The 27,991-nt window shown below is 38.3% G+C and overlaps 1 protein-coding gene across 12 annotated transcripts in view; it reads left to right on the forward strand.

Moving 5' to 3' along the window:
• Nucleotides 1–1,137: 1,137 nt before the first annotated feature.
• The window catches only part of KTN1 (kinectin 1), a 119,880-nt gene continuing 93,026 nt past the window's right edge, over nt 1,138–27,991 (forward strand). For 6 of the 12 annotated variants that reach the window (XM_027111331.1, XM_027111335.1, XM_027111337.1 and 3 more), the window contains exon 1: nt 1,139–1,307. The gene's annotated coding sequence lies outside the window, so the exon portion shown is untranslated. Of the gene's footprint in view, nt 1,308–27,991 lie in introns of all 12 variants that reach the window. The other 6 variants (XM_027111334.1, XM_027111339.1, XM_027111333.1 and 3 more) reach the window with 3 other exon arrangements.

The following is a 27,991-nucleotide window of genomic DNA, read 5'->3' on the forward strand; positions in this document are numbered from 1 at the left end:
TTAAAATAAGACAGAATGCATCATTGGAGAACACAGTGGCTGAAGACTGGCAGAATTCTCAACATCTCAGGCTACCACATACTGTTCAGTTTTCATGTGTACTTTGGAGGTGCTCTAGAAAGCTCTGACAAAAAATAATTAGAATTCAGATGTACAGTACATTTTTAGCCAGCCCATATAAAGGTGACCCTGGTGGTGCAGGAACTGTTCTGACGTTCATTACTTAAAAATTGGTCTTGTTCCCCTTTGTCAGTATGTAGCGGGAGGTGTTAGTGATGAGTCCTAATTTTATGTGTCTCTATCCACCCTCTAAAAGGTTTTGAATTATTTTGAACTCTCATAACATTTGAGGAGAGCCTGTAGGTGTTTTTGTATATGTTCTGGACAATGCCTAGCATTCTGGGAGAGATTGATAAGAAGTAAGTAATAAACACATCTCGTTTGCCAGTGGACCAGGAAGATAGCTATCATTCCTTTAGCAAAGAGCAAACTAATAAGCAGGGATTCTGGCCAACCTTTCCTTTCTTCTGCAGCTTAAAGTTATTTACTCGGGCTTAATGAATGGCCATCGGCTGGCAGACACAACAGCTTCACAATATTTGCACACAATTTATTTGGGTCCGTTTAAAATTTCTCTCTCTCTTTGGCTCCAGGGATGCCCGAAGGAGAATTCAGAGAGAAACTCTGGAGACAGAGGAACGGATGATTTCGTTTTCTAGTGATAAAAAAAATCCATATATACACTAATATGTATAAAATGGATAACTAATAAGAACCTGCTGTATAAAAAAATAAAATAAAATTCAAAAATTCAAAAAAAGAAAATCATAAAGAAGAGAAAAAAAAAAAATCCAGTCTGAGGGGCCAGGTTGGAGGGCCATGCAAGACGAAACCAGCTTTGGGGGAAGGACAGAGAGAGAGAGAGAGCAGGGCCCCCGGACGAAGGGAACTCCGCTGCGCCTCGAGCCCCAGAGCTCCCACCTTCCACCTAGCTGCGGGACGTCATCTCGGGAGGAAAGCCCCGGAATCCCGAGCCCGCCGAACGCTGGGACTTACCCGAGCGCGCGGGAGAGCGCGCGGGGGCCGAAGCGGCGACGCCTGTCCCTTTAAGGGGCCGGTCTCCGGGCACTGCCGGCCCAGACGCCGGGACGTGCCGGGGCCGCCCCGCCCCGAAACCGCCCGTTTCCTGCCGGGCGGCGCGACGGCACCTGAGGTAGTGCGGCGGCGGCGGCCACTTGGAGCTGGCGGCTCGGGCTGTACTGCCGGCGCCGCCGCGTCTTTCTGGTATCCTTCCCCGGCCGCGCAGGGTAAGGGAGAGCGGGCCGCGCCGGGCCCAGGCTCCGGCCGCGGGGACCGCGGAGAGGGGAGGGTTGCGCCGGCCGTGGGGTCCCAGGCAGACGGGAGGGCCGCGTCGGGCGGGGGGGGGGGGGCGGCCGTGGGGCCGGGACACCGCCTGCCGCCGCCCCCGCCGGGTAGGCCTCGGGCGCCGGGTCGCCGGCGCCGGGCTCCTGCTTGGGCCGGGCCACCGAGGCTGGCGGGCTCCGAGCGGCCTCGCGGCCTCGCCGGGCCGCCGCGGGCCCGACCCCTGTTCCGCTGCGGCGTCTTGTCCGAGGACGTCTCCCGAGGGTGAGGTCGGCCGGAGAGGGCCTTGGGGTGACCGAGACACCTATTTTTAGTTGGGCGTGAGGGCCCCCGGGAAGGAAGGCGGATTACCGTATCCTCGGCCGGGGGACTGAGGGAGCGCGTCCCCGGAGGCCTCCCTGGGCGGGAGCTGGGCCACGCTTACGCCATGCTGGAATTCCAGTCCTCGCCGCTCTCGGGGTACTTGGTGAAGCGGCTTTCGGCCCTTCCAGTGCCCCCTTCCGCCGCCCTGTGCTCGCCCCCGGGTCCTAGAGAGGGGCGGTTGGCCATGGGAAAGCAGCGTGAGGGCAGAGTTTGGAAAAATCTGTGGACCGCCCTCGAGACGGGGGAAGTTATCCTTCCTCTCCCTGAGGGGTGTGTCTTCCTTACTGATTCCCCCTCCCCCCTTCAGTTTCCAACAATGAGATTTTTGGCGTTGGGGACCTCGGCAGAAAACCCAGCCGGCAGCCTAGAAAAGTCGTACGGTAATCCGACAACTGGTGTGGCATGTGCAGCACCGCGCGTCGGTCGTGAGGCAGCATGTGTACCAGAGACCGGCATCCCCAGACGCGGGGAGCGGCATCCTAACCTCGGCCAGCTGCACCCTGATTAGGTTCAAGAGCGGGCTGTTTAATCTTAGCTCTTCCTTGTGGGAGGAAGCAGGAATCTAAATTCATGGTTGCGCCTATTCCAGAAAAGGATTTCTTAGCAGGTATCTGAATAAGCACTGCTTAAAAAGCTGCAGTTGAAGTTAACTGTTCCAAGTTGTGCTTTTTTTGAGACGCTTTGTGGAAACCCTTGAGAAATTTAGACACCCGTAGCCTGCTAAAGGTAAACACCTTGGGGTGAACTAAGCATTCTGAATTGTGTAGGAATTGTCTTAAAGTTTGAATTCTTGGTTAATTAGGTTGCACTTCTTCTTACCTCACCTAGCAGGTGAATGGCATCACTGTCTCCAGTCTGGCTAAAGTAGTTGCTGATGAGACTGTTATTATTGTCCCAAGAATAACACTGGAGTACTCTTGAATTGCTCTGTGTTTTGGGTAGACATACCTTGCTATAAATACTTTCATATTTAATGTGTTCTCTGATAAACAAGCCCCCGCCTCGCCCCCGACTCCCCATATCCTCTTGTTTAGGGATCTAACAAGAAATAACTGGGTTTATTGTTTGTAGATTCTAAGGAAAATTCATTAATTCATCCCTCTTACCCTCCCCCCAACACTGAGTTAGAAATCTCTTCTAATTTTGCAGCCTTAGCAGTGTAACCAACTCTATCAGGTGCACTTGGAGAGTGAAGTGTTCTATTTACCCTTGTGAGATTCATACTGAAACTTAAAATATAATAAAGCCTGATGAAATTTTTTCTTAAAAATATTAAACACTTTAAAATTATAAAGGGTATTGAGTATTATATAACCCTTTCTTGATGGCTCAGGGTCAACATGAAGAGCCATTAATTTATGAATGTGTTTCCAGTTTAGTATTTTCTGTATCCTCCTTTAATATCATAGTCTCTTCTGCTTGATGCAAGTGTTTTCATCTGTCTCTCACTCCAAGCCTCCTTCCAGTTTGTAGGCTTTAACCTGCTTTTAGTAGGGAGAACATTTTAATAATTAGATGTTAAAGGACAGCCAGTATGACTTTTATATTTTATTATTATTATTATTTTTTTTGTGGTACACGGGCCTCTCACTGTTTTGGCCTCTCCCGTTGCGGAGCACAGGCTCCGGACGCGCAGGCTCAGCGGCCATGGCTCACGGGCCTAGCCGGTCCGCGGCATGTGGGATCTTCCCGGACCGGGGCACGAATCCGTGTCCCCTGCATCGGCAGGCGGACTGTCAACCACTGCGCCACCAGGGAAGCCCAGTATGACTTTTATAAAGGGCCTGAGAAGTGAAGGCTTTTTTGAGGCTTAACTTTAAAGGACTTGTGTTAAGATTGATACTGTGGGGAACTTAACTTGAATTTTACTTGAAATGTATGGAAGGTATATTTTTAATTGCATACTTATTATAATTTTTTATAGCAAAGAAAGTTTTAATCTAAAAGATCTCACAATACTTTGTAAAAAATTTAAGTTGTTAATAAACATAATGGTATGGGTTTCTTAGGAATCTGACCTAATGTGTAAAAAGGAAATGAAGAGAGACTATGCTTTTCAAGAACATTCGAACGTTTGAGGATAACATCTTATAAGCTGCTTTTTCTGTGTACTGTTTATGTTTTTAGTTATTTTGAAGGTAAATCCAGAGGATACTTAGAGGCTAGAAGCAAGTAATTGTTTCTTTAGAAGTGATCACTTTTATGCATAAATAAAGTTGAGTTTCATTGCTTCCTCTTTCAGTTTTTGTGAACATGACTTTGGGTGTTCTGATCATAAAAGTGTAGTTTATGTACAAAGCACAGGTTAAACATTGGTTTAGATAAGAATGTAAGCTATTTTTTTCTGTAAACAGAAAATTAAACAGAAAGAGGAAAAGCCTTTAGTACCATAACTAAGGAGTTTGATTTAACTTAACCTTCTGTATGTGAGCTCTAGAAAGAGAAAAGTAATGACAGTTTATAACTGTTTGCATGCCAGGGTGTTTAATTGTGTTTAAATGGTTTTTTTGGTCTTTGAGTTTGATTGCAGTGTTATTTAGGCTTTTAAAATTAATTTTTAAAATGGTATACGTTTTTAATTGGTTTTATCTTAAAAAGATAAAATAGGCAAAATAGTATACTTTTAGTACTAAGAATAGTTTTAGTAATGATTCCAGTAGGAAATCTAATATTCCTAGGAAATGTGTAAGAAGTGACCTCCTTTTAAAAAAAGTTGTGCTTTAGTATTTCACCTATCACCTTAACTACTACAGGCTGATTAAGAGCTTCTAACCTCAAGTCTAGTTTCAGCAAAGTGATTTGTACACTAAGTGGAACTTAAATGAATTGTTTATACTCCCCTCCTTCCAGGACATTGCTTTTTGGGTTTCTCTTCTCACTAATTGCTCTGCTCATTCTGTGTTTACGATTCGTTCTCATTCTTGAAGTGCTCAATCCTTGGTTCACTTTTCTTTTTATACTCCTCTGGTGATTTCATCCAGTGTCATGGCTTTAAATACCTATATGCTGTTGGCTTCCATTTTTATATCTACAGCCCAGATATTACCTCCTGTATTCTGTACGACCTGTTCTGAATTTCTGTTTGGATGTAAAGTAGTAAACTCAAACTAAAATTCCATGTTCCTCTTTAAACCTGCTGTAGGGGCAGGCTGATCCATCTTATTAGATGGCAGCTCTATCCAGTATTCAGGTGAAAAGAAAAATGGAGTCATCCCTGACTTATCTCATTCATACTTGGCATTCTTGGCTCAATCTTACCTTGAAAATATATCCAGAATCAAATCACTTCTTACCACCTCCATTGCTCATTAGGCTAGTCCAAACCAATCTTCTCTCTCTTGCCTAGATTTCTGCAGTTAACCTCTAATGGGTTTCTCTGCTTCTATCCTAGCTCTCTACAGTCTTTTTCAACAGAGCAGCCAGATCATACCACTTCTTTCCTCAGAACCCTGCAGTGACTTCCCATATGCAGAGTAAAATCCAAAGTACTTATGGTCTACAAGGTCCTACAGAATCTGGATACTCCTACTCTCCCCATCCTCCCTTACCTCTCCTAAGTTAGCTACTACTCTACGTCTTGCTTATTTCAGCTGTCTTAGAGCCTTTACACTGGCTGTTACCCCTTCTTCAATCATTTTTTCTGTAAGGTATCTACATGACTGATTGCCTTGTCTCCTTCAAGTCTTTGCTCTTGAAATGTTTTTCAAAACGATTTGCCTTCTATTTAAAGCTGCACTTCCCTACTTATGATCTCTGTACCCTGTTCTGTTTTACATAGCAATTGTCACCTTTCAACAAACTATATAATTTCCTTGTTGATCGTGTTTATTATCTCTTCTCTCTGCCCCCAGACGTACGCTATAACGTAACCTCTATGAGGACAGGGCTTTTTGTCTCCTTTTGTTTATTGATGGATTCTAAGGGTTTAGGGCAGTGCTTGGCACATAACAGGTGCTCAATAAAGATTTATTAAAGATGTGTTCATTACAAGTGAATTAAAATCTTTATCCTACAGTTTTTTGTTTTTTTTTTTACTGTGATGCATACCTCATTTTTGGACACATGTAGTTTTCAGTTTGCTCCTTTCCTAGGAACAGTCAGAGAGCAGAAGAAAAGTGGCAGGGAACCTTTGGGAACCCCTTGGTGGAGGGAGTGATGTTTAAATGTGGCGGAGACCGTCTTACCTGTCTCACGTGATTAGGACTATTAGGTAATATAAAAAGTTGGTTAAAGCAAGAACTCGAGGTATCTCTGCACTTCGTTTTAATTTTAAGCATTTACTTACTTTTATTTGCCTCTCTTTTTTTTTTTTTTGCTGTACGTGGGCCTCTCACTGTTGTGGCCTCTCCCGTTTTGGAGCACAGGCTCTGGACGTGCAGGCTCAGTGGCCATGGCTCACGGGCCCAGCCGCTCCGCGGCATGTGGGATCTTCCCGGACCGGGGCACGAATCCGTGTCCCCTGCATCGGCAGGCGGACTCTCAACCACTGCACCACCAGGGAAGCCCTTGCCTCTCTTTTTTATTTGGATCAATCTCTTGTCTTTGAGTAGGGGGTCTCCTGATCTTTTTTCTATACATCATTCCTTAAAAGCGTAATTTCTAGTATTGCTTTTTTTCAGTGTAATGAAACATTCGAATTCAAAATCATTGTAGATTTTTCCAATCCTTATCAAGGCCTTCCAAAGGATTTAACTTTGTTTTCGTAGAAATAACAGCTTTGTCTTTATTCTGTCATTTAATCGATTTATAGAAATAAGCAAATGTGTAGGTGAGTAGGTTGCTAGCCAGAAGCATTTAGCTTTCTGTAGACACTAGCCCATGTATTTTTAACCAAGGGGAGAAATGTCATTTAATCCAGTGAGAGGTCCTTTAAGATAGCTTCCATATTGAATCGTTTTCATGGGGGCCATAGGATCCTAGCTGCCTGCCATTACTAGAGAAGAATGTCATTTATCCACATTTCTTTATTTTTGGATCTGAGTGACATCTGCAATTAGTTATCAGAACTTATATGATTTTTAGTAATTACATTGTCTGTCAAGAGACCTGATGTTATGCTACATTCTCACTGGAAAATGTGGGATGATCATTATTTACTCTTACACATGAGTCATTTAAGTTGCTAAGGGAACAGTCTGGTCTGGAAGTCAGTAGTTAGGAGATCTGCAGGTCTTAGACCTTATTAATTCTAAGGTTTGTGCAAATTTCTTATTGCTCAGTTCTTTAATTGTATAATGTGTGGTGTAAGTGGAAAGAGTGTGGGTGCTAGGGAGTCTGAAGAACTTGGGTTTGAATTTGGCTTTGCTAGTTAATACCACTTACTGTATGTGTGGATTTACTTGCAGGAAACTCATTTGCCTTGCTTATATTATCTTAGTAGTTGCTACATAAGTGATAGCTAACATTAGAGTGCTTATTTGTTGTAAGGCTTTGTAAATACTTTATGTATAGTATCATATTTATCCTCTCTGCAACCTTATGAGATAGATAGTATTTGGTGGAAACGAGGGAGGCAGGTTAAATAATTTGTCCAAAGACACAGAGCAAATAAAAGGAGGAACCTGAATTTGAACTAGATATTCTGACTCTAGAGCCCATTCTCATACATTGAGTTGTTTCGTAAGAATGCTTTCTGAAAAAAAGAGTAAGGCACTTGTCCATGTGCAGTTGTCTGATGTTAGGTATTAGAAAGCTACATGAAGGTTATAAAGATTTCTTTCCCCTGGAGTTAGAGGATTAACTCTTAAAGCTAGTGACTTAAATTTGAGAACTTAAAGTTTTCCAAGGAGAGAAAATAGTAAAAGCCATTTAAAACCAAATGCTATAAAGTGTTTTATAGAGAAAGCAATAGGTAGACTATGATCTTTTTAATTTACAAGAAAAATTTTCAGTCTTAATTCCTGTGTAGCGTATGAGTTTTACTGCCGTGTGATCTTGTAGGCATTGCTCAGTGGTTATTTCAGAAAGGCCAACCCTGATCACCAGAATGAATCTTTATTCTTTGTCTCAGCCTTATTTTTCTTCACTTCATGATCAGTTATTACCTAACATTATAATATATGCTTGTTTATTTATATGCTTGATATCTGTTTCACCTCTTAAGAATATAAGCACTATGAGGCGGGAACTCTTGCTCACCACTGTGAACTATATTTCTCGCACTTAGGTAGTGCTCAGTTTAATGAATGAATCAATTGCCTGATGTTTGAAAATGATTGGGACTCATTGAGCCTTCTGCTTTACTTGTCATTTTTTTTCAAATATGGATACTTTAATAGGAAATATATAATTATTTCAGTTCACAGTTTTCATTTTTTTGAAAAAGTACTTCATAATTTAACTATAAATTACCTACATGGCAATTATATAAGTGAGGAGCTAGATATATCACGTATTTTAAGGAACTCTCCATATCTAGCCATATTTAAATGACAGATCTGGAGTAAGAAATAATGATTAAAAAAAGCATTGTCCAAATACAAAAAGGCATGTAATACGTTCCTTTAAGGCTTAAATAATGACTTAGGAAAGTCGTATCATTCCTTTCAGACACCACTGATTAAACAGATCATGAGAAAGTCAAACTAATAATGTTAAAATTTGCATGTATTCAAACAAACAAACTTGAGGCTAGAATTTGAAACTTCTTGACTTGGATTACTGCTAATTTTGCCAATTGCTTTACTTGTCATTTGTGCTATCTGCCTTCTCCATTAGCATGGCTAGTTGATTTACGTGCAATGCCATGGAAAGTGAGACTTCAAGAATAAGGGTTTCAGGTTTACTCTTGGGAGTGGGATGGCAAACAAAATTTAATGCACGAATTTCAGCCAAAGTACTTCTTAGTACTAGTTAATCTTGTTGATCAGCAATGTAAGTGTTCTGAGTGAAATATATACATACATTATTTAGTGATTGCATATGTTTACATCTGGTTACCTTTGAAGTAAATTTGAACAAGCTAGGCTGTACTTTGAAAGCTCTCCAGTGTTCTGAATGCTATGTTGTTGAACATTTAAAGTGTTTCCTTAAATTTTTTAAAAAATAAATTTATTTTTATTTATTTATTTTTGGCTGCATTGGGTCTTTGTTGCTGTGCGCGGGCTTTCTCTAGTTGCGGTGAGCGGGGGCTACTCTTCGTGCGGTGCTTGGGCTTCTTATTGCAGTGGCTTCTTTTGTTGTGGAGCACGGGCTCTAGGCGTGGGGGCTTCATTAGTTGTGGCACACGGGCTCAGTAGTTGTGGCTCGTGGGCTTAGTTGCTCCGTGGCATGTGGGATCTTCCCGGACCAGGGCTTGAACCCATGTCCCCTGAGTTGGCAGGCGGATTCTTAACCACTGTGCCACCAGGGAAGTCCTTTAAATTTTTAATATCCATGCACAGGTTGAATTCATTTGTGTGCTTTTGGCCTGTACTTGATTAGTTTATTGGGAAGTCATGTTTGTTTGAAATGTGTTCCATAATTATTTTACATAGTTTTCCTAACCTGGATATCTCAGGTTGGCTGAACATGATTTCTGTGAAGTGAATTTCTCAAGCTTCTCATATGATTTGGTATTTTCATTTCTGGGTATAGTTTCAGTTACTGTGGTGTATAATCCCTTTTGGTATCTTTTTTTTTCTGTTTTGTTTTTGAACACTGTAAATGGGATCCTTCTGTATGAGTTTATTTGCAACTTCCTTTTTCTCCTCAACTTTATTGTCCAAATATTCTTCCACCATCTTGTATATAGCTCTAATTCATTCACTTTCACTTCTACCTGGAATTTCATTGTATGTATATTTGCCACCTTGTTTGTTATCTGTTGATGGGCACTTGGGTAGTTTCCAGTTTTCTTTTGCTATTATGAACAGTTCTGCTATGAATACCTTGTATAGGTCTCTTGGTGCACTTGCATCCCTACTGTCTCTAGTATCGTGTTTTAAAAAACTTTTTTGTTACTACTTACAATAAGAAATAAATTTTACGTTATGAGACTCAATACATTATCAGATGTATACATATGTAACAAAGTTTCTTGGGAAAAAAACCTCATGTGATACTAGTTTGTTTCATTAAGAATAGAAATGCTAATCAAGACCCACTGAGTTGATTTTTGCTACCCACTAATGTTGAGATTTGCAGTTTGAGTAAATTGTGTCGGACCATAACCTAGATAGGAGTGGAATTGCTGAATTGTAGGAGAGGTGCATTTTCAGCCTTACTGTAGGTAGCGCTGTGTTGTTTTCCAATATAATTGTACCAGTTTATTCTCCTCACTAGTGTATACATGTGATGGCTCCACATTCTGGTCTATACAGTTGACCCTTGAAAAACTCAGTGGGGTTTGGGATGTTGACCTCTGTGCAGTTGAGATTCTGCCTATAATTTATAGTTGGCCCGCCATATCTACCCTGTTCCTCTCAATCCATGGTTTGGCATCCACAGATTAAACTAACTGCACGTTGTATAGTACTGTAGTATTTACTATTGAAAAAAATCTGTATATAAGACCCTCACATTTCACTCCCATGTTGTTCAAAGGTCTACTGTACTTGATGTTGGTAAATACTAAAGTTAGACAGCTTGTTGGGTTGAATTGATATCTCATAGTTTGTGCATTTTTGCTTACTGAGGGGAGATGTCTTTTCAAATGTTTCCTGGCCATTTTTGTTTCCTTTTCTCAGAAATGACTGTTGGGTTTGTTTTTCTTTTTGATAGGAGTTCTTTATATGTTCTGAATTCTAATTCTCTGCGGATCATGTATCACAAATGTCTCCCCATTTTGTGGCTTGTCGTTTTCACTTTTGTATGGTTTCTTTGTTAATAAAAGTTAAACATTTTAATTTAGTTGAATTTCTCAGGATTTCCCTTTTATGGTTTGTGTCTTTGTGTCTTGTTTAAGAAATCCTTTTCTACCTCAAGGTTATAAAGGTATTCTTTCTTGCATGTTGTGGTATAAAGTTCAATGCTGCCTTTCACAACTGTTTTCCCAGGAATTGATTTTTGTTTCTTCCCTTCTATGCTGCTGTTTTCTTTTCTCCAAAGTTCCACTACTTAGCATTTCAGTTTTTTTTTTTAAGGACTAAAATGTGTGAATTTAGTAGATACTTTGAAATAAATCTTATGAGTTACTAGTATTATGTATTGTCCACACCTTGCTTTTAGAGTCATAGGTAAATAATTATGTTAAGAATGTTAAGGTATGGATAGTTATCTAGTAAACTTGGAAGTCTTCACTCTCCCCCAACGCCCATATGACATTATAGATTTGTAAATAATCAGGGAAGTCAAGTCAGTGTTTGCATGTGGTTTTCTTAAGTTGTTATGGACATTTGTTGTGAAGTAGTCTGGTTAGTTATTTTCTTAAAGTTGCAGCTCTTTGTGCTTGGTATTTTGCAGTTTTACCGTAGTGCACTGTGACTGTGGACCTATTTCTCTATATCCAGCTAATACTCAGAGTATACATATAATCTGAGGAATCAGATCTTTCTTCAGTTTTGGAAAATTCTCAGCTATTTAAATATTGCTTCTTTTATTTTTACTTTTCTTCTCTTTTGGTAGACCTGTGTTGGAGTTTTTTATTCTCTGTGTATTTTAATTGCTCTTTCAGTTTTTTTAAAAAAAATTTTCTATGCCTTATACCAGGTGAATTTGGTACAGTGTAGCAATTTACTTTGTTCCTCTGCTACGGTCCAGCCTAGAGTTTATTCGTCTATTGAGTCTACATGTCAGTATTTACAATTTTCTTTTTTTTTTTCGGTGGCGGGCCTCTCCCGTTGCGGAGCGCAGGCTCAGCGGCCATGGCTCACGGGCCCAGCCGCTCTGCAGCATGTGGGATCCTCCCGGACCGGGGCACGAACCCACGTCCCCTGCATTGGCAGGCGGACTCTCAACCACTGCGCCACCAGGGAAGCCCATACGATTTTCATTTCTTAGATTTGAAATTGCTTTTTCACATATACCTGCCTGTTTCAGTTCTCTGTTTTTGTTTTATAACCGTTGTGCTATTTTATGAAAAGATTCCTTTATCTCTCGGACATCTTCAACATGTTCAAATTTAAAAATTTTTGTCAGGGCTTCCCTGGTGGCACAGTCGTTAAGAATCCACCTGCCAATGCAGGGGACATGGGTTCGATCCCTGGTCTGGGAAGATCCCACATGCCGCGGAGCAACTAATCCCGTGCGCCACAGCTGCTGAGCCTGTGCTCTAGAGCCTGCGAGCCACAACTACTGAGCCCACGTGCCACAACTACTGAAGCCCACGTGCCTAGAGCCTGTGCTCCACAACAAGAGAAGCCACTGCAATGAGAAGCCCGTGCACTGCAACAAGGAGTGGCCCCACTCTCGCAACCAGAGAAAAGCCCGCGTGCAGCAACGAAGACCCAATGCAGCCAAAAATAAAATAAAATAGGGCTTCCCTGGTGGCACAGTGGTTGAGAGTCCGCCTGCCGATGCAGGGGACATGGGTTCGTGCCCTGGTCCGGGAAGATCCCACATGCCGCGGAGTGGCTAGGCCCGTGAGCCATGGCCGCTGAGCCTGCGCGTCCGGAGCCTGTGGTCCACAACAGGAGAGGCCACAACAGTGAGAGGCCTGCGTACTGCAAAAAAATAAATTAATTAATTAAAAAAATTTTTTTGTCAGACTGTTTCATAAAACTAATACCATCTGGTGTGAATTCATGTTTTTATTGGTTTTTTTTTCTTCCTCATCATTAGATTTCTTCCTATGTTTTGGATTATTGGTTTATTAAGTTCATTTTAAGTGGAGTTTTTTTTTTTTACGCTTTTCTAAGTGATCATTCCCACCCCTGCCTCCAAATTATTTATTTATTTTTAAACCATTTCTGTCTGGCCCACTCTTCCTCTAGTTGCAAGCTAGGTTTATTCTGGGACAGTTAAAAGAAAAATGCAAGGTGGAAAGTGTTTCTAATGTGAAATCATGTACTGAGAAAGAGGGAGATAAGGATGTGTGTGTGTTTGTGCGTGTATGTGTGTGTGTGTGTGTGTGTGTGTGTGTATATAGAGAGAGAGAGAGAGAGCGAGAGAGCGAGAGCACACGCTCATGTTTAGAAGAGTATTGAATGAAATCTAAAAAAAATGACAGTTTGTTATGGGGGAGAGGAACACAGTGTAGAAGAGCACTACACTATGTTCTGAATTTTTCTTTTTCTTTAGACCTGACTTTGGAGCCATGTAAATGTTTTACATAATTATTAAAAAATTTTTTTAGATCTCTAAAAATTAAAAGTAAAACAAAATAAATGAATTTTACATGTATTCACTTGGTGGATACCAGAGTGAAACTCCGCCAAGTGACTTTAAAAGACAGTGACTTGACTCACTGATGATATTCCCCCTGAAATAGACCCTGGGAAGAGAGTGCAGGAAGGATGGCAAAGAAGGAAAACAAGTCTTGAACTATTATAATTTTGGTGGCAATGTATACATTGCATTTCAGTACTGTGTAATGTATGTATTGTGGGCTAATTGAAATGAGTGAATATATTGGTTTTGTTGAAAACAAACTTTTAGCATTATTTAAAGAAGATGTAGGTTTTTTTTTAATACTTATGATGTGGAGCATTTTTTAAAGGCTTTATTGAATTTGTTACAATATTGCTTCTGTTTTATGTTTTGGTTTTTTGGCTACAAGGCATGTGGGATCTCAGCTCCCCGACTAGGGGTCAAACCCGCACCCCCTGCATTAGAAGGCGAAGGCTTAACCACTGGACTGCCAGGGAAATCCCTTTTTTTTTTTTTTTTTGCGTTACGCGGGCCTCTCTCACTGTTGGGGCCTCTCCTGTTGCGGACCACAGGCTCCAGACGCGCAGGCTCAGCGGCCATGGCTCACGGGCCCAGCCGCTCTGTGGCATGTGGGATCTTCCCGGACCAGGGCACGAGCCCGTGTCCCGTGCATCGGCAGGCGGACTCTCAACCACTGCGCCACCAGGGAAGCCCCAAAAACCCTATAGTACTAAATTTGAGTAGAAGTCTCTGTATGCAGTCATGCAATAACTTAACTTATTGAAATGTATGCATTTTCTGGCCCTGTTGACTTAAAAGGCCTAGAAACAGTGACCAATTCAATAGCACTCTTGATGCTCACATTGTGGTCTTTAAATACCTTTTCACAATAAAAGTAAACTAGTGCTCAGAATGGGCATTTTCCAAGTCTGAGGCAGGAAATGTAGGAGATGAGCCTGCATATATTAATTATCAATAGTACCACAAGCTCAGAGGCTTGCAACGACACACATTTGCACCACCCCCTTAACTGGGTCCTCTGCTACAGGGTTTCACAAAACTGCTATTATGGTGTTGTCCATGGCAGGGGTCTCATCTGAAGTTCAGCTGGGGAAAGATCCGCTTCCAAGTTCATGTGCTTGTTGGCAGCATTCAGTTCCTTGGAGGGTGCCCAACTGAAAGCCTTAGTTTCTTGTTGGCTGTTGTCTGGGAGGCTGTTCTTAGGTCCTTGCCTCATGACCCTCTCCATAGGCAGCTTACAACATGGCAGCTGCTTTCTTCAAAGCCAGTAAGGGAGAGAAAGAGTGACCTATTAACAGGGGTTACAGTCTTATGTAATATAATTATGTATATGTAATCATTTTTAACATTCTGTCACCTTTGTCATATTTTACTGATTAGAAGCAAGTCACAGGTCCCACTCATACTTAATGGAGGGGATTGTACAAAGGTGAGAATGCCAGGAGAGCAACTCGAGTTTCTTTTTTTTTTTCCCCTAGAATGTCTTGTCAGAAAGCAATAGAGCAACTAAAAACTACGAAGGTAGTGTCAAAACAACCTAGGAGCCATCCTGAATAAGATCCCATTGGTCAAAAGGGGGACAATTTCATTATATGCAGATGATATGATACTATATATAGAAAACCCTGAAGACTCCACATAAACACTACTAGAACTGATAAACGAATTCAGCAAGGTAGCAGGATACAAGATTAACATACAGAAATTGGTTGTGTTTCTTTACACCAACAATGAAATATCAGAAAGGGAATGTAAAAAAAACAATGCTTTTAGATATCGCAGCCCCCAAAATAAAATACTTAGGAATAAGCCTCACCAAGGAGGTGAAAGACTTATATGCTGAGAACTGTAAAACATTAATAAAGGAAATTGAAGATGATGCAAAGAAATGGAAAGATACCCCATGCTTTTGGATTGGAAGAGTTAATATTGTTAAAATTGCCATACTACCCAAAGCAATCCACAGATTTAATGTGATCCCTATCAAATTACCCATGACCTTTTTCACAGAACTAGAACAAATAATTTTAAGATTCATATGGAACCATAAAAGACCAGAATTGCCAAAGCAATCCTGAAGAAAAAGAACAAATTGGGAGCCATAACCATCCCAGACTTCAGACAATACTACAAAGCATGGTACTGGCACAAAAACAGGCATATGGATCAATGGACAGGATAGAGAGCCCAGAAATAAACCCACACACCTACGATCAATTAATCTTCAACAAAGGAGGCAAGAATATACAATGGGAGGGGATTCCCTGGTGGTCCAGTGGTTAGAACTCCATGCTTCCACTGTAGGGGCTGCAGGTTTGATCCCTGGTTGGGGAACTAAGATCTCGCATGTTGCGCGGAGCAGCCAAAAAAAAAAAAAGGAATATACAATGGGAAGAAGTCTCTCCAGCAAGTGGTGTTGGAAAAGTTGGACAGCCACATGTAGATCAAAGAAGTTATAACGTGCTCTCTCACCATACACAAAAATAAACCCAAAATGGCTTAAAGACTTAAACATAAGACATGATACCATAAAACTCCTAGAAGAGAACATAGACAAAACATTCTTTGATGTAAATTGTACCAGTGTTTTCTTAGGTCAGTCTCCCAAGGCAATAGAAATAAAAGCCAAAATAAACAAATGGGACCTAATCAAACTTACAAGCTTTTGCACAGCAAAGGAAACCATAAACAAAACAAAAAGACAACCTACAGAATGGGAGAAAATGTTTGCAAATGATGCTACTGACAAGGGATTAATTTCCAAAATATACAAACAGCTCATACAACTTGACAACAAAAAAACAAACAACCCAATCGAAAAATGGGCAGAAGACCTTAATAACATTTCTCCAAAGAAGAAATACAGATGACCCATAGGCACGTGAAAAGATGCTCAACATTGCTAGTTATTAGAGAAATGCAAATCAAAACTACAATGAGGTACCACCTCATGCCAGTCAGAATGGCCATCATTAAAAAATCTACAAATAACAAATGCTGGAGAGGGTAGGGAGAAAAGGGAAGCTTCCTACATTGTTGGTGGGAATGTAAGTTGGTGCAGCCACTATGGAAAACAATGGAAGTTCTGCAGAAAACTAAAAAAAGAATTACCATATGATCCAGCAGTCCCACTTCTGGGCAGATATTCAGACAAAACTATAATTCAAAAAGATACAAGATACACGTTCCCCTATGTTCATAGCAGCACTATTCACAGTAGCCAAGACGTGGAAACAACGTGAATGTCTATTGACAGATGAATGGATAAAGAATAAGTGGTACATACATACAATGGAATACTACTCAGCCATAAAAAGAAGTAAATGATGCCATTTGCAGGGACATGGATGCAACTAGAGATTATCATACTAAGTGAAGTAAGCCAAAGAGAAAGACAAATACCATATGATATCACTTATATGTGGAATCTAAAATATGACACAAATCAACCTACCTTGGGAACAGAAACAATCAGGGGCATGGAGAATAGACTGGTGGTTGCCAAGTGGGAGGGGGTAGGAGAGGGTTTGATTGGGAGTTTGGGATTAGCAGATGCAAACTGGTATATATAGAATGGATAAACAACAAGGTCCTGTATAGCACAGGGAGCTATATTCAATATCCTGTGGTAAACCATAATGGAAAAGAATATGAAAAAGAATGTATATATGTGTGTAACTGAGTCACTTTGCTGTACAGCAGTAATAAACAACATTGTAATTCACCTGTGCTTCAATAAAAAATAAATTTATAAAAGGGACAATTTGAACATCAGTAAAGAAAATAACTAATGAATTGAAACAAGTCAAGTATGTTTAATCCTTGAGTTCGTAATGATGCTAAAACTTAAAAAAATACTTTAGTTGCTCTTGGGCTAACTCATTATTTGACAGTTTTGATAGGTAAAGAAAAATAAGCATTTATCCTACTTTTCTTATATGAATTGGATCTCTGGGTGACCAAATAAGAGAAGTTTCTTTCTATAGATGTATTCTAATAAAGATTGATAGACTTTATTTATTACATATTTTTTGGCTGTGTTGGGTCTTCGTTGCTGCGCGCGGGCTTTCTCTAGTAGCTACTCTTCATTGTGCGCGGGCTTCTCATTGCGGTGGCTTTTCTTGTTGCGGAGCACAGGCTCTAGGCGTGCAGGCTTCAGTAGTTGTGGCACGTGGGCTGAGTAGTTGTGGCTCATGGGCTCTAGAGTGCAGGCTCAGTAGTTGTGGCGCATGGGCTTAGTTGCTCCACGGCATGTGGGATTTTCCTGGACTAGGGCTCGAACCTGTGTCTCTTGAATTGATAGGTGGATTCTTAACCACTGCGCCACTAGGGAAGTCTCAGTGATAGGCTTAGAATGTCACCATTTTGCATCTCCTAATGAATAATGTCTAGGCGAAGATCACCAATAGTTGGTAATATCACAAAAAGATATCCAGATACTAGATACATCGTTTTGGAAATATGCCATGCTGTCTGTGCCTTAGTCTTGCCCTCAGGTTATAATCCTGAATCTGATCTAGCCTTTAAATTTAACTACCAATTTATAGGAAATAGAAGACAAAACAAAAACAAAACACCAAAAAAACTTGTTAATACTGTGGGGATGCCATCAACAAAATTCCTACTGAGAATCTTTACAGGACAACTGCCTGGTTTTTCCAACCCCAAATTCTAAGAATTGCAAGAAAGTGAATAATAAAAGATACAAGGATGATGAATGGAAGGAGACAAGAGATAAATACAGTAAGTCCTCTACATACGAACGAGTTCCATTCTGAGAGTGTGTTCACAAGTCTAATTTGTTCATAAGTCCAAGTTAGCCTAGGTACCCAATTAACACAATCAGCTATATAATACTGTACTCTAATAGGTTTATAATACTTTTCACACAAAAAATAAAACATTTTTAATCTTGTACAGTACATTGAAAAGTACAGCGGTACAGTACAACAGCTGGCATAAAGGGGCTGGCATCGAGTGAACAGGCAAGAAGAGTTACTGACTGGAGGAGGGAGAGGAGGTGGGAGATGGTAGAGCTGAAGGATCATCAGCAATAGGAGATGGAGGGCAAGCTGCAGTTTCACTCACGCCTGATGTTGATGGAACGCACGTTTGCATCTTTGAAAGCTCGCAACTCTTGAGTTTCGTATGTAGGGGACTTACTGTACATCAATCAATACAGAATAACTCAAAAAATATTTACACAGCAGTTGGGGAAATGGGAATACTGGCTTGATATTTGATATTAAGGGATTATTGTTAATTTTAAATGTGCTGTGAGCCTGGATTTTTGTCCTCTTTCCTTTCCAGGCTCAGAGCTCCTATAAAGCTATATAGCTATAGGTAATAGCTTCTTTCTCCCCCCACCCCACCACCCAAGCTTTGCAAATTCTATTCCCATACCCACCTCTTGGTGTCAAGCAGCAAACCTGGTTCTGTTCTTTTGCTGTTACCTGTGGGAGCTGAACTTCTCTGACCATTTGCCTGCTATAGTCAGTATCCAGCCATCTTTCCCATTCTTTATTCCCTGTGCTCCATTTTAGGTACTGTATGGTTTATTCTTTTGAATTTTTATTGTTTCTAGCTCAGGGATATATTTATTTTCGTTTTGGGTTCAGCCATATCTTTTTTTATAATCTTATTTTTCATCCATTGTTTTTTTTAATTGAAGTATAGTTGATTTATAATGTGTTAGTTTCTGGTGTACAGCAAAATGATTCAATTATATACTTTTTTATATTTTTCAGTGTGGTTTATCACAGGATATTGAATATAGTTCCCTGTGCTATACAGTAGAACCTTGTTTTTTTTTTTTATTGATGTATAGTTGATGTACAATAAGATATAATTTACAGGTATATAATATACTGATATACAGTTGTTGTTTTTTTTTCTCTCAATCCCTAACTCCTTAACTATCCCTCCCTGACACCCTTCCCCCCAGTAACCATAAGTTTGTTCTCTGAGTCTGTGAATCTGTTTCTGTTTTGTAAATAAGTTCATTCGTATCATTTTTTTTAGATTCCACATATAAGTGATATCATATGATTTCTCTTTCTCTGTATGACTTACTTCACTCAGTATGACAATCTCTAGGTCCATCCATGTTGCTGCAAATGGCATTATTTTAGTCTTTTTAATGGCTGAGTAATAGTCCATTGTATATGTGTACCACAACTTCTTTTCATTCCTCTGTTGATGGTCGTCCATGATTTTATGTGTTTGGAATAGAAGCATCCTTATTGGAAGTCTTCATCTTTTCATTTCTACCTATTATAATCTTGTTTTTGAAGCGCAACTTAGTGTATCCTGAGTGCTCTTGTTTAGTGATCTGTTCCTTTGCTCAAATCTGCTCTCTTTTAACCTTTTTTTAAAAATTATTTTTTATTTCTATTTTTTTTATTTTGGTTATGCTGTGTGCCTTGTGGGATCTCAGTTCCCCCACCAGGGATTGAACCTGTGCCATTGTAGTGAAAGTGCTGAATCCTAACCACTAGACCACCAGGGAACTCCCTGCCCTCTTTTAATCTTGTTGGGTGTTTTTCAACTTTATAGAATAAGTTTGATTTTAGTATCACACTAATTTGTTATGACTACAGTCAATTAAAATCCTAAAGCCTTGAAGTATGATTCTTGTTGCTGCTAGTTCATCTCACTCATCCTATGTTTCTTTAGTTTGTTTTGGAGTACAGGTATCCCTTGCTAGTCCAACTCAGGCTGGGTAATTTTTTTCTTTTTTGAGGTAGCACTGGTATCCCTTGCTGTCTGAACTCTTGTTGCTTACTGTTCCAAACTTGGGAATCAAATATATGTATCCTTTGTTTAATGACTTGAATTCATTCTTGAAAATTCTGCTAAGTGAAAAGCCATTACATGAAAACATATTTCCTTTAATTTTTTCCTACATATAAACTTAATTTTTTTAATTGAAGTATAGCTGATTTACAATGTTTCAGGTATATAGCAAAGTGATTCAGTTATATATATATGTATTATATATTTTTGTATATATAAATTTTAAGATTCTTTTCCATTATAGGTTATTACAAGATATTGAATATAGTTCTCTGTGTTATACAGTAGGTCTTTGTTATCTGTTTTTATTAGTAGTGTGTATCTGTCAAAGCATATTTTCATTCATTTTTAATGGGAAATTATGCTCTGTTGTATCTCAACCAATTTTTACACATAGGAAAATATTAATCTAGAAATGAAGATGAGTTTATACAAGCATAAGCAACACTTTGAAAGTAAATAAATATACTTGATCTTAAAATGTAATGTGATAGGGACTTCCCTGGTGGCTCAGTGGTTAAGAATCTGCCTGCCAATTCAGGAGACACGGGTTTGAGCCCTGGTCCGGGAAGATCCCACATGCCGCGGAGCAACTAAGCCCATGTGCCACAACTACTGAGACTGTGCTCTAGAGCCCATGAGCCACAACTACTGAGCCCGTGTGCTGCAGCTACTGAAGCCTGCATGCCTAGAGCCTGTGCTCCACAAAAAGAGAAGCCACCACGATGAGAAGCCTGTGCGCACTGCAATGAAGAGTAGCCCCCACTCGCTGCAACTAGAGAAAGCTCGCGTGTAGCAATGAAGACCCAATGCAGCCAAAAATAAATAAATTTGTTTTAAAAAAAATGTAATGTGATAAAATGAAGGGGTATTGTATTATACTTGCCAAAGGAGGAAGAGAAAACTTGGTTGGTGGTGGTTGATGAGGTGTAATTCTTTGGAAAGTCTATTCTTATTATACCATTTTTTTCACCAATTTCAACCTTTCTGGAGCTCAGGGTTATCTTACATTCAGTCTGCACTTAAAAGTCAAATTGTGGTACAGATAAGCACTTTTAGTGGAATAAAGGCCAAACACAAGTCCTTTAAGCAATGTGGAAATAGAATACAGGCAGAAAATACTGAAGAGTTGTAGGAGATGATAGCTTTGCATCCCTCTTGCTTGGCAGTATGTGCACAAAGCACATGTTCTCAGTTCATCCAAATGTGTGCAGTACATCAATACATATGATGTGTTCCAACTGGATACCATTGTATTGATTAAATTGTTGAGTGTACCTTTAGCTGAAATTATAATGTTGAAATTTTTATTCTTCATAGAATATTTATTTTATGTGTATTTTAGGCGAATAATAACTAATGTTTATAGTAGTAGTTTGAAAAGTAGTACTTTTCAAGAGTCATTTGATGAAAACCAGTTAACTGAACGATTATATGAGGTAGGTCTGTAGATTGTAATAACATGGTATCCCTCCTTATCTGAGATAGCTATTGGAATTCTTGCTGTTCCAGCTAGGGAACTGAAAGAGTTTGGTAGCAAAGGATAAATAAAAATCTTATTTTGTGAAACATTTTTAGTTGGTTTGTCCTTTGTTCTCCTATTCTGAGTTCAGCACATCTTTGTAAACTGGCAAGCTTGTCGTATTATCAGGGTAATGGATGGATTAAAATGTGACTAAGGTCAGGCAAAGAACAGAGTCTGATACATAATAATCCTCTTTCTAAACTATTAATTGGCAACTTTGGGATATGATTATTACCTATTATTACCTATTAAATATTCTCTAATTTCTACTATTCTTTGGCCATGTTTTAGTACTTACCTATCTTGTTTCCAAGGATAGCTTGTATACATTATCAAGTGTTTTGTCAAAATCAGACATTCTGATTTTTCCTAATTTAGTAAACCTTTTATTAAAAAAAAAAGACATTGAAATGACTTGTTTATAGTGAATGACTTTCGATGCTCCTAAATTTTTTAGTTAGTGACATTGTCTGAATTTACACAGTGAGTTCACCTATTTTAATTCGATTGCTTTCTGCTATTTTTAGTATATGATAGCTTTTACTTTTACTTTTTTTTTTTTTTCCCTTAACCTTTTCAGGCATCTTCTAATAGTGGGGAAAGCAGAAGTCTTTCGGGGATCTTGAAATGTAGGATCCTGGCAGCTGTGTACTGTCTGTTGAAGGCAGTGCTGTATCTATCTTTGCATGGCTTTTGAGGTTGTATAAATATGGTTTCTAAGCACAGTGTTCAGAGCAAGATGGCTGTAGGATAAGGACATCTACTTGTGACTGTATTTCATTTTTTTCTAGCTTTATTGAGGTATAATTGACATGACATTGTGTAAGTTTATTAGCTTTGAAGTTTATAATACATTATTGTTGACTGTAATCACTGCTGTGCATTACATCTCCAGGACTTTTTAATGTACTAGTTGCAAGTTTGTACCCTCAAAAAAAAACTCCCCAAAGCCCCACCACTCTTCTCTGTTACTATGAATTCAAGATTCCACATGTGATATCATACAGTATTTGTCTGTCTTTGTCTTATTTAGCATAATGCTCTCAAAGTCTGTCCATGATATTGCAAATGGCAGGATTTTCTTCTTTCTCATGGCCAAATAATATTCCATCGTATATATGTATCACACTTTTAAAATCTATTTATCTGTTAGTGAACTCTTAGGTTGTTTCCATGTCTTGGCTGTTGTAAATAATGCTGCAGTGAACATGGATATCATGTTGAAGATATCTCTTTGAGATACTGATTTCATTTCCACTGCATATTTACCCAGTGGAATTGGGTTTGCTGGATTATGTGGTAGTTCTATTTTTAATTTTTTGAGGAACCTCCATACTGTTTTCCACAGTGACTGCACCAATTTACATTCCCACCAGTGGTACACAGAGGTTTTCTTTTCTCCATATCCTTGCCAGCACTTGTTATCTCTTGTCTTTTTGATGATAGCCATTCTAACAGGTGTAAGGCGATATCTTATTGTAGTTTTGACCTTTGCATTTTCCCCATGATCAGTGATATTGAGCACCTTTTCATGTACTTGTTGGCCATTTGTATACCTTCTTTGGAAAAATGTCTATTCGGGTCCTTTGCCCATTTAAAAAAAATACATATTTTTTGGCTTTTGAGTTGTATGAATTTCTTATATATTTTAGATATTAATCCTTTATCTGGCATATGGTTTGCAAATATTTTCTTCCATTCTGTAGATTGCGTTTTCATTTTGTTGATCATTTCTTTGCTGTGTAGAAGCTTTTTAGTTTGATGTAGTCCCACTCGTCTATTTTTGTTTTTGTTGCATATGCTTTTGGTGTCATACACCGAAAAATCACTGCCAAGGCCAATGTCAAGGAGCTTTTTCCCAGTGTTTTCTTCTAGGAGGTTTATGGTTTCAGGCCTTAACATTTATGTCTTTAATCCATTGTGAGTTAATTTTTGAGTGTTGTAAGATAGGGGTCCAGTTTCATTCTTTTGTGTGTGAATATTCAGTTTTCCCAGCACCATTTATTAAAGAGACAATCTTTTCCCCATTGTGTATTCTTGGCTCCCATGTCAAATATTAGTTCACTGTATATGAGTGGATTTATTTCTGGGTTCTTGTTCCATTGGTTTGTCTGTTTCTATGCCACTACCATACTGTTTTGATTACTGTATCTTTGTAGTATAATTTGAAATAAAGTGTGATTTATTTCAGCTTTTTTCTTTCTCCAGTTTGCTTTGGCTGTTTGGAGTCTTTTGTGGTTCCATATGAATTTTAGGATTGTTTTTCTTTTTCTGTAAAAAGTGCTGTTGGAATTGTGATAGGAATTGCACTGAATCTGTAGCTGTATGACTTTGGGTAGTATGGACATTTAACAGTATTAAAATTCTTTGGTACATGAACACACTATTCTTTTGACACAATATCTTTCCATTTATTTGTATCATTTTCAGTTTCTTTCGTTATTGTCTTACAGTTTTCAGTGTGCAGATTTTTCACCTCCTTGGTTGCATTTATTCCTAAGTATTGTTTTTGGTGCTATATTTTAGGTTTCTAATAACTGATCACCTTTGAACCTCTTCAGTTATATTTCTGTTGTTTGAAAGGGAGTCTTGGCAATCACAAATTTTGAAGGCTTACTGTATTTCAATTTTGTAACTAGGTAATTTATAAACCAACTTTAAGAATGTGGGAATTCATTTGGTGAAATTCTAGAGATGAGAGTTTTTCTTGGGTATCGTTCTTAGATTAACTTCTCTCACTGTTTTTTACTTTGGTTGCTTATTGGGAACAATATCAAGAATGGAACCAACAACCAAAAAAAAATTTTTTTTTTGGTGGGGGCTGCTGTTGTAGGTTTAAATGTTAAAATACAAAGTATGTACTTATTTCCAATTAATGGTAATTTTATCAGGACTTTTTGATTTTTATTTTTCTGTTATATACTTCTTTTGCAGCTTCAAGAATATTATAATGAAGTCCATACTATGATAAAAAGTCCCTGATTTTATGTTTCACAGTACTGGTGGACACAAATGGGATTGATGTAAACTATATTTATGAAGGTTATTTTGAAAGAAAATCCATAATCATAAGGGCTACCTGTATAAAGCTATTTATGTTAATGAAGTAAACTTTTTTTTCTTCCCAGATTCATGCTGGTTGTGTTTTAGCCAGTTAAAATCTGACAGTGCTATGTGTTGAGCGCTGACTGTGTTGGGCTTGCAGGTATTTGGGAGAGAACATACAGATCGGTAGGAGAGTCATTGATTTGGCATGTTAAATTTCAGTAGTATAAAGCAAACCTTGTATAACAAGTAAGTAAAAATCTTTAGTGAATTTTTTTTGAACCATAATTTTCAAGGTACAATTTCACTAGAAGTTGTCTACATAAGATTGTGAGTATAAAAGCAAGTGCTGCTTGATTTCAGTGAATGGGGATGGGAAAATTTCTTACTATTTTAAGATTCTTTAACTTCACCATGGGTTAATAATTTATTAACAGAGGTAATGTTTCATAAAAAAATAGGAAAATGAAAATATATAAGTAGTTTCCTACCTTATTTTACTATCCTTATTTGTATATGCTTTCATTTTGAATATGTATAAGATTTTGCTGTTGATTCACAATTTTGTTCTTTGTGTGGACTTTGTGTCTCTTTGCTTTCTTTTAAATAACAGTTAGGAGTTTGTGGAATACTGTTAAAGTAAAAACTGAAATTTAGACTGTAGAAGTGTAGAACTTGAAATGTAAACTTCAGAATAGATTGTATAGTCTTAGAAAAGATAATCAGGATTTTACTGTTATTTAATTAGTGTACGTGATTGTAAAATGCTGTGGAGTTTTGTCCTAATTTTATATGATTTTATACTTGGAAGCTCTGAACACTGTAATTGAGGGACCAGAGAGAAAATTTTTTTTTTTAACTTTTTTTTCTTTTTAATGAAAACACCTGACTTTGTAGGAGAGCACTATTTCTTGTCTCGTTGTTATTTATTTATTTATTTATTTATTTATTATTTATTATTTATTTATTTATTTATTATTATTTATTTATTTATTATGTATGTATGTATGTATGTATGTATGTATGTATGTATGTATGTATGTATGGCTGTATGCGGACCTCTCACTGTTGTGGCCTCTCCCGTTGCAGAGCACAGGCTCCGGACGCCGTGGCCATGGCTCACAGGCCCAGCCGCTCTGCGGCACGTGGGATCTTCCCAGACCGGGGCATGAACTCGTGTCCCCTGCATCGGCAGGCGGACTCTCAACCACTGCGCCACCAGGGAAGCCCAGAAAATTTTTTACTAGCACTTTTCCCCTTGGCTTCCTGAAAAGCTTATTAAGAAAAAGGTTAGACGTGATCCCTAATGAAAGAATTTGGTAATATTCTCAATTGTATTCTGGTAGGAAGAAGTATTGCTCATTTACAGAAACTACATGCTAGATTATTAAATTTTAGATTAAGTATTTATAATTGTTTGCTAAATTAAATTTGTTACACATAGCTGATAGACTTTATTGCTTCTGAAAAGTGAATATTCCACTGTTTTGCTGGATCTGGAATTCTGTGTTAGTGGTCATTGTTTTTATGGAGATTTTATTCCATTATCCTTTGGCTTCTATTGCTGAGTAATATATGTCTAATTTTATTCTCTTATAGGTAATTTTTCTATGTTGCTTTTAAGACCTACTTTGCATCTTTTGAGTTATATAATTTTCCTACACATATATTTTGGTTTGTTTCTTTTTATTTATGCTGTCCAGATTTTGTTGCCCTTCTGGAATTGATTTATATCTTTTCAGCAGTTTTTGAAAATTCTTTGCCATTTTGTCATCAAATATTACCTTTCTTGATTCTTTTCTCTCCTTGAATTCCCATTTGACTTATTGGACCTTCTCATTCTTTCCTTCATGTCTATTAGTTTTTCTTTCATGTTTTCCCTAATGTATTCCTTTGTGCTGCATTGCCAGTTTTTATAAGCTCTGTCTTTCTGTTTGATAATTCTTCAGCTGTGTATAATTATCAGTTCATTTAGTTTTTCATGTCTGCATGTCTGTGTATGCACATATGTTTGTGGATGCTTATACACAATTTACAGTTTCTTTAATTTTTACCTTCTGGTCTTTTATATGAGTGTTTTATTTTTTTTCCCATATGTATGATTTAATTTATGCTTCTAATAGCTGAAAAAATTATTTTTTATAGTCCTCCACATTATTCTATTTGGAATTCTTGGGGATATAATCCCTGTTTGTATCTTTGATTTTCTTCTCTTTTTATTGTAAGTTCACCTTCAACAGGAGAGTATCTGAAAATACTGTACTGTTCAGGCCAGACTGGGTAGAAGGATTTTTTTTCCAGAGGCTTTCATGGCCTTGGAGCCATTTTTGTGTTCATATTTTTGGTAGAAACATTGGGGGTGTTCTGGACTGGCAGAGACTGTAGATGTGAATTTAAGAATCTATGGTTATAAATTTTTTTTTTTAAGGGTCAACAATCAGTATTTATTTGGAGATGTCACTTGCAAACTGTTTTACATCGATCTCTTTTTAAAAAATTTTCTGGTTGTATTTTATTTTAATTTGTTTATTTTTAAATTTGATTTTTTAAAATTGAAGTATAGTTGATTTACAGTGATTCAGGTGTACAGCCAAGTGATCCAGTTATGCATATACATACACACATACAATTTTTCATATTCTTTTCAGTTTTACTTTATTGCAAAATATCAAATATAGTTTCCTATGCTATACAGTAGCACTGTGTTGTTTATCCATTCCATATGTAATAGTTTGCATCTGCTAATCTCAATCTCCCAGTCCATCCCTCCCCTGTACCCTCCTCTCCCTTGGTAACCACAAGTCTGTTCTCTGTGTCCGCGATTCTTTTTCTGTTTCATAGATAAGTTGCTTTGTGTCATGTTTTAGATTCCACATATAAATGATATCATATGGTATTTGTCTTTCTCTGTCTGACTTAATTCACTTAGTATGAGAATCTCTGGGTCCATCCATGTTGCTGCAAATGACATTATTTCATTCTTTTTTATGGCCGAGTAGTATTCCATTGTATATATATACCACATCTTCTTTATCCGTTCATCTGTTGATGGACAGTTAGGTTGTTCCCATGTCTTGGCTATTGTAAATAGTGCTATTAACGTTGGGGTTCATGTATCTTTTTGAATTATAGTTTTCTCTGAATATATGCCCAAGAGTGGGACTGCAGGCTCATGTGGCAACTCTATTTTTAGTTTTTCATTTCTGATTTTATTGATTTGGGCCCTCTCCCTTTTTTTCCTGACGAGTCTGGTTAAAAGTTTAATAATTTTGTTTATCTTTTCAAAGAACCAGCTTTTACTTTCATTGATCTTTTCTATTTTTTTAAGTCTATTTCATTTATTTCTGTTCTGATCTTCAGTTTCTTTCCTTCTACTAACTTTAGCTTTGTTTGTTCCTCTTTCTCTAGTTGGTTTAGGCTTAATGTTAGGTTGTTTATTTGAGAATTTTCTTCTTTCCTGAGGTAAGCTTTGTTGCTACATACTTCCTGCTTAGAACTGCCTTTGCTACATCTCATAGGTTTTGGACTGTTGTGTTTTCATTTTCATTTGTCTCCAGATATGTTTTTAATTTCCTCTTTGATTTCTTCAGTGATCCATTGGTTGTTTAGTAGCATATTGTTGAGCCTCTGCGTGTTTGTGTTTTTTGCAGTTTT

Source organism: Aethalodelphis obliquidens, unplaced genomic scaffold, assembly GCF_003676395.1.
Source record: "Aethalodelphis obliquidens isolate GAN/ISIS:26980383/991018 unplaced genomic scaffold, ASM367639v1 scaffold10, whole genome shotgun sequence".
NCBI classification, from domain to species: Eukaryota; Metazoa; Chordata; class Mammalia; order Artiodactyla; family Delphinidae; genus Aethalodelphis; species Aethalodelphis obliquidens.